We start from the raw sequence: 10,360 nt of genomic DNA, 5'->3' as shown, positions 1-10,360 counted from the left end.
CTGTGGTGAGCCTTGGAAGCACAGAGGGCAACATAACAGGGAAGAAAAATAAATAAATAATTTAAACCAACAGATTACAAGCCCAATGGTAACTCCCTCAGCAGAGAAGCAGTGCAGACGCCTGCATCCGCCACTAGCAAGTGGGGGCTGGGCAGGGAGGCGCGGGCTGCAGTGCTTTTAAGAATTGGGCCAGAATGCCCCGAATATAACCCCGAATGTTAGAGCAAACTAACTTGGGCTAGCATACCAGACTGTGGGATAGCTACCACATGAAAAGCTCTAACATAAGACACTGCCGGGACTGCGCACAGAACAAAGGATGGAACAGAAATGGCCCACTGCAGACCATCCCCTGCTGGTGACAGGCAGCCAGAGCTGTAAGGGCTGGAAGGGGGCAGTCACAGCCCTGGAGAGACTTTACCTACCAAACTGCAAGCAGGCTTCTTTGCTAACTAAGACTTCTTGGGGTTCTGGACAGTCACCATCTGCCTGACAAGGGGCACCAGCAGTACACCCAGAAAACTGAGCAGCAGGGAAAAGCGATAAGTCCCAGTGACCGTGCTTGCCAAACACCTGACCTACTCGGTCCTGGGAAGGGCACAAAACACAGGCCCAACCGAATCTGCACCTCTGAGGGCTACCTGAGAGCCAAGCCTGAGCGGCTTAGACCAGGGAAGGGCATGCAGACTAGGACTAGCCTCAGACAGTTCCTGGAGGAGCAACATAGAGCCTGAGCAGTGTGCACCATGTGCAGGGGCATGCCCAGCATGGCTGAGACACTGCGAGCACACGCCAGTGTTATTTGTTTGCAGCATCCCTCCCTCCCCACAGCACGACTGAAAAAGTGAGTCTAAAAAAAAAAGTTTCCACCACCGCCTCCCTTGTGTGAGGGCAGAAATCAGACACTGAAGAGACCAGCAAACAGAAGAAGCTAAACAGGGAACCGCCTTGGAAGTGACCCCACACTGCCCACAACACCAGAGAAAGTCCCAGAAATATCTTTACTATATTTACAACCATTCTCTTTTTTTTGTTGTTGTTGTTGTTGATGTTGTTGTTTGATTGTTTTTTCTTTTTATATTTTTCTTCTCCTTTTTTAAACTTTTTTAAATTTTTAAGTCCTCTATTTCTCCTTTAATTTTAATTTTTATAACCTACTATTACTTTTCAAAAAAAAAGACCCTATTTTTAAAGCAAATGATATATATATTTTTTGTGTGTGGTTGTTGTTGTTGTATTTTAATAATTCTCATGACATTCTTTTTCTTCGTATTCTTCTTCTTTTCTTTAATATTGTATTTTTTTAAATCCAACCTCTACTCTAGATTTTTAGTCTTTGCTTTTTGGTATTTGTTGTCAATTTTGTACTTTTCAAAACCCAATATTCAGTACCCAAGTTTACCTGAGAGCGAGATTACTGGCTTGACCACTCTCTCCTTCTTTGGACTCTCCTTTTTCTCCACCAGGTTGTCTCTGTCTCCTCCCTCCCCCTTCTCTTCTCAACTCAACTTTGTGAAAATCTGTGTGTTCCAGACGATGGGAACTGGTTACTGGCTGGATCTATCTCTCTCCTTTTCATTTCCCTCTTTTATCCTCCTGGTCACTTCTGTCTACTTCCTCCCTCTCCTCTTCCCTGTATAACTGCGTGAACATCTCTGAGCGGTCCAGACTAAAGACCATACATAAGGAAGTGATTACTGGCTAGCTTGCTCTCTCCTCTTTTGATCCCACCTCATCTCATTCCAGTCACCTCTAACTACCCCCTTCCTCTTCTCTTCTCCATGTAACTCAGTAAACCTCTCTTGGTGTCCTTCAATGTGGAGAAACTTTTCATCTTTAACCTAGATGTTTTATCATCGGTGCTGTATAGATGGAGAAGTCTAGAGGCTACTGTAAAAATAAAACTGAAAACCAGAAGCAGGAGGCTTAAGTCCAAATCCTGAGAACATCAGAGAACTCCTGACTCCAGGGAACATTAATCGATAGGACCTCATCAAATGCCTCCATACCTACACTAAAACCAAGCACCACCCAAGGGCCAACAAGTTCCAGGGCAAGACATACCACGCAAATTCTCCAGCAACAGAGGAACACAGCCCTGAACTTCAATATACAGGCAATTCAAGTTACTCCAAAACCATAGACGTCTCATAACTCATTACTGGACACTTCATTGTACTCCAGAGAGAAGAAATCCAGCTCCACCCACCAGAACTCCAACACAAGCTTCCCTAAACAAGAAACCCTGACAATCCACTGATACAACCCTACCCACAGTGAGGAAGCTCCATAACAAAGAGAACTCTACAAATTCCCAGAATACCGAAAGGCCACCCCAAATGCAGCAATATAACCAAAATGAGGAGACAGGAATACCCAGCAGTAAAGAAACAGGAGAAAAGCCCACCAAACCAAACAAAAGAGGAAGAGATAGGGAATCTACCTGAGAAAGAATTCCAAATAATGATAGTGAAGATGATTCAAAATCTTGAAATCAAAATGGAATCACAGATAAATAGCCTGGAGACAAGGATTGAGAAGATGCAAGAAAGGTTTAACAAGGACCTAGAAGAAATAAAAAAGAATCAATATATAATGAATAATGCAATAAATGAGATCAGAAACACTCTAGAGGCAACAAATAGTAGAATATTGGAGGCAGAGATAGGTTTAGTGAAATAGAAGATAGAATGGTAGAAATAAATGAAGCAGAGAGGAAAAAAAAGAGAAATGAATTAAAAGAAATGAGGACAATCTCAGAGACCTCCAGGACAATATGAAATGCTCCAACATTCAAATTATGAGAGTCCCAGAAGAAGAAGACAAAAAGAAAGACCATGAGAAAATACTTGAGGAGATAATAGTTGAAAACTTCTATAAAATGGGGAAGGAAATAATCACCCAAGTCCAAGAAAACCAGAGAGTCCCAAACAGGATAAACCCAAGGCGAAAAACCCCAAGACACATATTAATCAAATTAACAAAAATCAAATACAAAGAACAAATTTTAAAAGCAGCAAGGGAAAAACAACAAATAACACACAAGGGGATTCCCATAAGGATAACAGCTGATCTTTCAATAGAAACACTTCAGGCCAGGAGGGAATGGCAAGATATACTTAAAGTGATGAAAGAAAATAACCTACATCCCAGATTACTGTACCCAGCAAGGATCTCATTCAAATATGAAGGAGAAATCAAAAGCTTTACAGACAAGCAAAAGCTGAGAGAATTCAGCACCACCAAACCAGCTCTCCAACAAATATTAAAGGATATTCTCTAGACAGGAAACAGAAAAAGGGCATATAAACCCAAACCCCAAACAATAATTAAATGGCAACGGGATCATACTTATCAATAATTACCTTAAACGTAAATGGGTTGAATGCCCCAACCAAAAGGCAAAGACTGGTTGAATGGATACAAAAGCAAAACCCCTATATATGCTGCCTACAAGAGACCCACCTCAAAACAACAGACACATACAGACTGAAAGTGAAGGGCTGGAAAAAGATATTCCACGCAAATAGATACCAAAAGAAAGCAGGAGTAGCAATACTCATATCTGATAAAATAGACTTTAAAACAAAGGCTGTGAAAAGAGACAGATAAGGCCACTACATAATGATGAAAGGATCAATCCAAGAAGAAGATATAACAATGATGAATATATATGCACCCAACATAGGAGCACCACAATATGTAAGACAAATGCTAACAAGTATGAAAGGCGAAATTAACAATAACACAATAATAGCGGGGGACTTTAATACCCCACTCACATCTATGGACAGATCAACTAAACAGCAAATTAACAAAGAAACAAAAAACTTTAAATGATACAAAAGACCAGTAAGACCTAATTGATATCTAGAGGACATTTCACCCCAAAACAATGAATTTCACCTTTTTCTCAAGTGCTCACAGAACCTTCTCCAGGATAGATAACATCCTGGGCCATAAATCTAACCTTGATAAATTCAAAAATTGAAGTCATTCCAAGCATCTTTTCTGACCATAATGCATTAAGATTAGATCTCAATTACAGGAGAAAAAACTATTAAAAATTCCAAAATATGGAGGCTGAACAACACACTTCTGAATAACCAACAAATCACAGAAGAAATCAAAAGAGAAATCAAAATATGCATAGAAGCGAATGAAAATGAAACCACAACAACCCAAAACCTGTGGGAGACAATAAAAGCAGTGCTAAGGGGAAAGAAGAAACAAGGAAAAAGTCAAATAAATAACCTGACTCTACACCTAAAGCAACTAGAAAAGGAAGAAATGGAGAACCCCAGAGTTAGTAGAAGGAAAGAAATCTTAAAAATTAGGGCAGAAATAAATGCAAAAGAAACAAAAGAGACCATAGCAAAAATCAACAAAGCCAAAAGCTGGTTCTTTGAAAGGATAAATACAATTGGCAAACCATTAGCCAGATTCATCAAGAAACAAAGGGAGAAAAATCAAATCATCAAAATTAGAAATGAAAATGGAGAGATCACAACAGACAACACAGAAATACAAAGGATCATAAGAGACTACTATCAGCAGTTAGATGCCAATAAAATGGACAACATGGAAGAAATGGACAAATTCTTAGAAAAGTACAACTTTCCAAAACTGAACCAGGAAGAAATAGAAAATCTTAACAGACCCATCACAAGCACGGAAATTGAAACTGTAATCAGAAATCTTCCCGCAAACAAAAGCCCAGGTCCAGACAGCTTCACAGCTGAATTCTACCAAAAATTTAGAGAAGAGCTAACATGTATCCTACTCAAACTCTTCAGGAAAACTGCAGAGGAAGGTAAACTTCCAAACTCATTCTATGAGGCCACCATCACCCTAATACGAAAACCTGACAAAGATGCCACAAAAAAAGAAAATTACAAGCCAATATCACTGATGAATATAGATGCAGAAATCCTCAACAAAATTCTAGCAATCAGAATCCAACAACACATTAAAAAGATCATACACCATAACCAAGTGGGCTTTATCCCAGGGATGCAAGGATTCTTCAATATCTGTAAATCAATCAATGTAATTCACCACATAAACAAATTGAAAAATAAAAGCCATATGATTATCTCAATAGATGCAGAGAAGGCCATTGACAAAATTCAACATCCATTTATGATAAAAACTCTCCGGAAAGCAGGAATAGAAGGAACATACCTCAACATAATAAAAGCTATATATGACAAACCCACAGCAAACATTATCCACTATGGTGAAAAATTGAAAGCATTTCCCCTAAAGTCAGGAACAAGACAAGGGTGCCCGCTTTCACCGCTACTATTCAACATAGTTCTGAAAGGTTTGGCCACAGCAATCAGAGCAGAAAAAGAAATAAAAGTAATCCAAATTGGAAAAGAAGAAGTAAAACTTTCACTGTTTGCAGATGACATGATCCTCTACATATAAAACCCTAAAGACTCCACCAGAAAATTACTAGAGCTAATCAATGAATATAGTAAAGTTGCAGGATATCAAATCAACACACAGAAATGCCTTGCATTCCTATACACTAATAATGAGAAAGTAGAAAAAGAAATTAAGGAAACAATTCCATTCACCACTGCAATGAAAATAATGAAATACATAGGAATATACCTACCTAAAGAAACTAAAGACCTATATATAGAAAACTATAAAACACTGATGAAAGAAATAAAAGAGGACACTAATAGATGGAGAAATATACCATGTTCATGGATCATAAGAATCAATATAGTGAAAATAAGTATACTACCCAAAGCAATCTACAGATTCAATGCAATCCCTATCAAGCTACTAGTGGTATTTTTCACGGAGCTAAAACAAATAATTTCAAGATTTGTATGGAAATACAAAAAACCTCGAATAACCAAATCAATCTTGAGAAAGAAGAATGGAACCGTAGGAATCAACCTGCCTGAGTTCAGGCTCTACTACAAAGCCACGGTCATCAAGACAGTATGGTACTGGCACAAAGACAGAGATATAGATCAATGGAGCAAAATAGAAAGCCCAGAGATAAATCCATACACCTATGGACACCTTATCCTCAAGAAAGGAGGCAAGAATATGCAATGGATTAAAGACAATCTCTTTAACAAGTGGTGCTGGGAAAACTGGTCAACCACTTGTAAAAGAATGAAACTAGATCACTTTCTAACACCATACACAAAAATAAACTCAAAATGGATTAAAGATCTAAACGTAAGACCAGAAACTATAAAACTCCTAGAGGAGAACATAGGCAAAACACTCTCTGACATAAATCACAGCAGGATCATCTATGACCCACCTCCCAGAATACTGGAAATAAAAGCAAAAATAAACAAATGGATCTAATTAATATTAAAAGCTTCTGCACAACAAAGGAAACTATAAGCAAGGTGAAAAGACAGCCTTCTGAATGGGAGAAAATAATAGCAAATGAGGCAACTGACAAACAACTAATCTCAAAAATATACAAACAACTTATGCAGCTCAAGTCCAGAAAAATAAATGACCCAATCAAAAAATGGGCCAAAGAACTAAACAGACATTTCTCCAAAGAAGACATATGGGTGGCTAACAAACACATGGAAAGATGTTCAACATCACTCATTATAAGAGAAATGCAAATAAAAACCACAATGAGGTACCATTTCACACCAGTCAGAATGGCAGTGATCCAAATGTCTACAAGCAATAAATGCTGGAGAGGGTGTGGAGAAAAGGGAACCCTCCTACACTATTGGTGGGAATGCAAACTGGTACAGCCACTATGGAGAACAGTGTGGAGATTGCTTTAAAAATTGCAAATAGAACTGCCTTATGACCCAGCAATCCCACTGCTGGGCATACACACTGAAGAAACCAGGCTTGAGAGAGACACGTGTACCCCAGTGTTCATCATAGCACTGTTTATAATAGCCAGGACATGGAAACAACCTAGATGTCCATCAGCAGATGAATGGATAAGAAAGCTGTGGTACATATGCACAATGGAGTATTACCCAGCCATTAAAAAGAATACATTTGAATCAGTTCTGATGAGATGGATGAAAATGGAGCTGATTATACAGAGTGAAGTAAGCCAGAAAGAAAAACACCAATACAGTATACTAACACATATATATGGAATTTAGAAAGATGGTAATGATAACCCTCTATGCGAGACAGCAAAAGAGACACAGATGTATAGAATGAACTTTTAGACTCTGTGGTAGAGGGAGAGGGTGGGATGATTTGGAAGAATGGCATTGAAACATGTATACTATCAGATAAGAAAAGAATCGCCAGTCTATGTTTGATACAGGATACAGGATGCTTGGGGCTGTTGCACAGGGATGATCCAGAGAGATGATATGGGGTGGGAGGTGGGAGGGGTTTCAGGATTGGGAATTCATGTACTCCTGTGGCTGATTCATGTCAATGTATGGCAAAACCAATACAGTATTGTAAAGCAAAATAAAGTAAAAATAAAAATTGAAAAAAGATTAACACACACACAAAAAAAAATACCAAAATTAATGAAAAATTTTTCAATTTTTATGAAAACTTCCCAGATCCTATTTACTTACTTGTGACTATCCCTTTGATAACATATAACAAGGCATTGTAAGTTTAGAAGTGTTGGACCTTATTTCATGAACCTTTAAATATGGGCTGGCTTTGTGATTTGCTGTGGTCAATAGAGTATGAAAGAAATGCCAGTATTCCATTTCCAAACAAGACATCAAGAGTCCTTGAATGGCTGTGTTCTCACTTTTGTTTCTCTATCTGTACTCTGAGAACAAGTAAATGTGAGCCAACCTGCTAGACAATGAAAAAAAAAGAAAAAGAAACCCTCATAATTTACAGTCCAGTCAGGACAAACAGAACCACCTAGTTGCATGCTGCTAAATACAGATGTGCAAGTGGGTATCTCTGGACCGTTAGAGACTAGTGATCCCCTAGCCAACCCATACACATGTGAGCCTAAAAGAGCTTATTGTTTTAAGCATATAGGCTTTGTGTTTTATTTTTAATAAATATTTTTATTTCTATAATTCCTATTGCTTGCTTAGTACTTATTAATATAATTATTAAAGTTAAGAGATTTTTACTTATAAAATATATTTTTTGGAAATATATGCTGCTATAATGGATTCAATGAAATTACCTACTGCTATTATAAATTTGTGTAACCAGCGGTCACAATCATGCTTGGACCTAGAGTCTGTCATACAGAGTGAAGAAAGTCAGAAAGAGAAAAAAACAAATATTTTATATTAACTCATATGTGTGAAATATAGAAAAAAATGGTACAGATCAACCTATTTACAGGGCAGGAATAGAGACACAGATGTAGAGAATGGGCGTGTGGACATAGAGGGGGAAAAGAGAAAGGTGGGAAGAACTTTGAGAGTATCATTAGCATATATATGTACTACCATGTGTAAAATAGATAACTAGTGGGAAGCACAGGGAGCCCAGCTCAGTGCTCTGTGTTGAAAAAGTGTGAATGACCAACAGGAAGAGGGCCATGATTGGAACTGGGAGTCCCTAGAAATTATTCAATCCCACTCCAACTTTGAGCAAGGAATAACCAAAATGATGAAGTAATAGGGGAGCTGGGATATGACCGTGGATGTGATGGACATGGGGCCCTCTCACTACAAGAAAAGCAAAAAAGAATAGGGAGCCAGATGAAGAAACAAAACCAATCCTGTGCAGGCAGGAAAAGTATGATTTTATCGATGACCTTAGGCTGAGTAATGACACTCAATATATGCCTGTGCAGCTACCGTTGGCCCATGTGATGGTAGTTTAATTGCTAAGTTGTGTCCGACTCTGCAACCCAAGGGACTGTAGCCTGCCAGGTTCCTCTGTCTTTGAAATTTTCTAGGCAATAATACTGGAGTGGGTTGCTATTTTCTTCTCCAGGGAATCTTCCCACCAGGGATCAAAGCTGCATTGCAGCCAGATTCTTTACCAACTGAGCCACCAGGGAAGCCCATGGCAGCTGGCCCACTTGAGCTGGCTTTTTTAGGAAGAGAACTTGGAGGGGATGTGCCTCCTGGGAAAATGAAAGAGAAGCCATGAGATGAGAAGAAGGAGACCAAGATGAAGGCTCCCCTAGAGTAGCCAGGACGATCTTTGGCCTCCCAAAGGATGGATCTTCCTCAGGGCTGCTCAGGAAGCTAAGCCTCATGCAGGAGGAAGAGTTGCTGTTCCTGCATCTGCCAGACTGGCTCCTCAGCCAGCTGCCTCTTCAGGACATCAAGACGAAGGTTCCGAATAAGTATGGACAGATGGTGGTTATAAAGCAGGATGAAAAGCAGGAAGCCAGGTTGCCAGAGAATGCTTGTACCCTGGCTGACCTGACAAAGTGTCAGTGATAAGTCACTCACCCACACATCAGGGCAGGGGCAGTACGTCCTGGCCAAAGTCACTCTGGATGTGATGATGGGAACAGTCTGCTCTTTCCTGCAGGAACTGGTGGCCATGGGCTTTGGAGACAATAGAATGAGTGAGATGACAGTCTTGAGATATGCAAAGCGCAAACTCATCTGCTCTCCCAATTTTGAATCCCTGTTGGATCACAAACACCAATGAGCAGATGGAGAATGGTGGTGATTGTGCCTGTGACTGCTGCCTGCTCCAAACATTATGTTCTCATATCTGTTCCACCCAGAAAGGGCCTGTTTAGCCCGCCCACTCTAGCCATTGTCCCAGTTTGCTCCATCCCAAGTAGCTTCCTCCTACAGCAGCTGTGAACAAGGCATAACCTTCCCAAATCATGCACCCTTACTGCTGGAGGGCTTTTCCCTGCTATTTTCAACAGGCTGCATCCTCCCAGGTGGAGAGGTATCTATGGGAAAGAACAGGATCCTTCTCTCAGTAACATCTTGGTTCTCAGGTAGGAAAAGTAAGAAGGGCTGCAGCAGCTTTGGCTCTCTCATCCCTCCTGAGAGATTGCAGAGGTTTCTTGAGTGTGAGACTCAGCCCCTGCTCTCTCTGTTACTAAGTGTGTAATTGGACAAACTCTGCAACCTTTCTGAGCTTCAGAGTCCTCTTCTGACAAAAATGAGGATTATATCTACCTCATCAAGTTGGTATGGGGATGAAATGGAATAATCTCAATGAAAACTTCTTGTCGAAGCCAGGCATACAAGTAGGTGCTCAATTAATGTTAGGTTAGTTTCCCTTACCAAAAAAAAAAAAAAAAAAGAAAAGAAAGAAACAAAGGTGATGTGTTACCAGTAGTTAATAATTCAAATATTCATAGAAAATTTCTATTGTAGTTTACTTAAAATCAAAATACTGAGCAGTATGAATGACTTGGGAATTAATTCCTGGGATATATGATCACTCTTTTTGTGAAATATTTAATATC

The 10,360-nt window shown here is 39.5% G+C and overlaps 1 pseudogene; it reads left to right on the top strand.

The window, feature by feature from the left end:
- The first annotated feature begins 8,979 nt into the window (after nt 1-8,979).
- LOC138081800 (DNA-directed RNA polymerase III subunit RPC4 pseudogene) lies at nt 8,980-9,673 on the top strand (annotated as a pseudogene).
- Nucleotides 9,674-10,360: the final 687 nt, after the last annotated feature.

The sequence above is a fragment of the Capricornis sumatraensis genome, chromosome 7, assembly GCF_032405125.1.
Source record: "Capricornis sumatraensis isolate serow.1 chromosome 7, serow.2, whole genome shotgun sequence".
NCBI lineage: Eukaryota > Metazoa > Chordata > Mammalia > Artiodactyla > Bovidae > Capricornis > Capricornis sumatraensis.
Note: the sequence above shows the minus strand (reverse complement) of the source record. Positions and strands in the feature narration are given on the sequence as shown.